Here is a 3,033-nt window from a genome sequence, read left to right as displayed (position 1 = left end):
GTTGAAACCATCGTTGTGCGGTGGAAATGGAAACTGTATCGGGTCCATAAACTGCACAAATTTTATTGGCGGCTTGAGATGCATTTTTGCCTTTATCATAGTAAAATATGCCGTATTTTCTCTTTATTTTGCTCCATGTTTGCGACGCTATAACTCACGAACGACTTAAAAGACACGACAATCAATCAAACACGTGTTAGCGCGTGAAATGAGCTTTCCAAAAAGATGCTACGAATAAAACTAGAACTACGCGCTCTAAGCGCCAACTAGCGAAAATACCGCAAGACTTTTTTGACAACCTAATATGTATCTTGGTTCTGCGACCAAAACAGATACACAGAATAAAGCTTTACTCTTGTATTTCAAACGGTCCAATAATGCTTTGTAATAATTTCTATTGCTGTTGCTCCCTTTTACAAGGTAGTAAATAAAAACTCTTCTATGCGCATTCCAAAATAAAGACTCAATAACCTTGCAAGCTATCGCGTTTTTCCATGTTTTAAAGCGGGTTCATCTTATCCAGTCCACTCAGTTGATTGTAGATTGGACTTCAGAGTGAAATGATGGAGCCAAGTTTCATCCATTGTCACATATCGACGCAAATCGCGGGTTTATTACGCTTGTACATCACTAAACATTACTTCGAATCATCAACTCGTTGTTGTTGTTGTTTTAACGGTTATCAGTCCCCGTTGGGATGGTGACAGCTATCTGTGTTGTCGTCGATGTCATCTAACGGGAGGCCCAGGAAACGTGCTGTTTCGACGGGGTCGGACCAGAGGGAAAAGGGTGTTAGATGGGTTTCCCACGATGCAATTGATGCCCAAGATGGCAATTCCCACGACAGCCGGTTCTACGTTACCGGAATTGACTCGGATTTCATTCGACCAAGGGCTGTTCTTTCGGCGATCTAACCCTGTTTGGATCGGTGAGTGTTAATCATCAACTCGTCGTTGTTTTTGGTCAAAATTGAACTAACGCGGCACTCACTTTGCACAGAGCCTCCTCATACCCAAATATTCCTGAATGATATGATGCACATGTTCAGTTGATATATTTAGTGGACCTGCTATCTCGAACAACTTCATTTTAGAGTCATCCAAGATTATTTTATGGACTTTTTTCATGTTTTCGTCGGTAACAACTTTTGTTTTTTTTCTTTTTTTATGACGCATTCGCTCTCATTAATACATATATTTTTATTTAATGAAAGCTTAAACCCGTCATTCACCATACACTGCAGTCCAGTAATTAAATCACGCACTTTAATTTGAATAAAATTTAGCTCAATAGCAGTTATGTGTATGAATATTCCACAATCGTTATCCATTCAGCGCATAAGCGCATTATTAAAGACCGGCCGCCACCTGTGCGTTGCGGAGAGGGATGCGCACAAATTTTTACGCTGTGCATACGTTTTTTTGCGGAATCCGTTGTCTGGAGCATATGTCATAAACGTGTATAAATAAATTTAGCAGCATTCATTGCATGACTCAGTTGTGACTAACTTTACATTTTTACATAGTATGTACATATGTATGTGCATACGTTATCTTTAAGCTTCTAAGAAGTGAATGTTGTCGAAGTCGCCCCATACAACCATACACCACACACACACACACACACAGAAGCACTCATACATTTACATGTGTGTATTATGCAGCCACTGGCGGGCCATAGAAATGCTCAGTCTTCCAACTTTTTCATATGCAAATCTGCATAACAACTACAACAACAACTATACGGGGAGTTCAACGTCATCGCCAATGTTGCCTGCAAGACCCCACGATCTCCTGTTATACAGACACGACGCGGCAGTAGAGTTGTTCAGGGGGGATGTTAGTGCAGCGTGTGTTGCACCAGCTCGTTAAGGTGAAAAGTAAATAAATGTGAGGTTCAAGAGATTTTCTGCACAACGCTGCGCTAAGAGGCAAGTAAAAAGAAAGCATTTTCATGCATAAAAGCAATAAATAGGGGGAAAATATTGTAGTTTCTGTGGGAAAGACAAGCTTTTGAGTTACTCTGTTTTGTTTGTTGTTGTTGTTGTTGTTTTTTTTTCTCTTTGCCTTCCTTTTATTTTTACAATTTTCTACTTCATCAGCGTAATTCAATTCGAGTTGTCAACGCGCACGCCAAATGGGCGGCATTTCGCCTTTGCGCGCCGACACCGCTACTCACCTAGCATTTTGCTCATCAGCTAGGCACTTGTTAAGCTGTTGCTTTCGTAGAATGAGCGAAAGAAAATTAATACGCCAACTCGGCGCAGACAGTCAACCACACATTCTACCAACTACCCAAACACACAGACACAAGTCCACTGTACTCGGCCCACCTGTGATTGGCGTAACTTACAAACTTAGGTGGGTGAAAAATTCGGTAATATGCCTGTGGCTGAATTTGAAAATTTCCATTTATGCTTGACTAAAAAGGCGAAATCCGGCAAATACCTAGGAAAAATGTGTGGAATTTGTTTTTTATTTTGATTCGCATGTTATGTAGGGATTTTTTTGGGTTGATGTATACCTAAAAATGCATAATGTGTGTTAGTGGGCATTATGAGAAACCGAGATTTGTTGATCATCGCGCATATTTTCCCTACCATCGAAACAACACGTTTCCTGAGCTTCCTCATCTAGCTTTTGATCATAATTTACTTGCGCCTCGCCACCCAAACTGGTTCGGGGTAACCGTTATAACAGCAATAACTGCTGACATTTGTTTTGGGTTTTGTTCATATTTAAGTAAGTCACTTCGAGGTTTCCTACTAAAAAAAAACAGGGAAACTTCAAATTTAATGGAAAATGTTTTTTGTCATTCGAAAGAACGCGTCAGTCGTTTCTTTTTTTTCGCAATTTCCTTCGTCACCTGGTCTTTCCAACGAAGTGGAGATCTTTCTCTGCTTTCCCCGGCGGGTTCTGCGTCGAATACTTTCAGAGCAGGGGTGTTTTCGTCCATTCGAGCGACATGACCTAGACAGCGTAGCCGCTGTCTTTTTTTTTTTTTTTTTTTTTTTTTTTTTTTTTTTTTTTTTTT

General features: G+C 40.3%; 1 protein-coding gene across 1 annotated transcript in view; it reads left to right on the top strand.

Moving 5' to 3' along the window:
• LOC108969995 (protein enhancer of sevenless 2B) overlaps positions 1-3,033 on the top strand; it is a 32,999-nt gene that overhangs the window by 2,548 nt on the left and 27,418 nt on the right. The gene's annotated exons all lie outside the window — the stretch shown is intronic.

This window comes from Bactrocera latifrons, unplaced genomic scaffold (assembly GCF_001853355.1).
Source record: "Bactrocera latifrons isolate USDA-ARS-PBARC rearing strain unplaced genomic scaffold, ASM185335v1 scaffold_275, whole genome shotgun sequence".
Classification (NCBI taxonomy): Eukaryota; Metazoa; Arthropoda; class Insecta; order Diptera; family Tephritidae; genus Bactrocera; species Bactrocera latifrons.
This window is presented reverse-complemented; position numbering and strand designations above follow the sequence as displayed.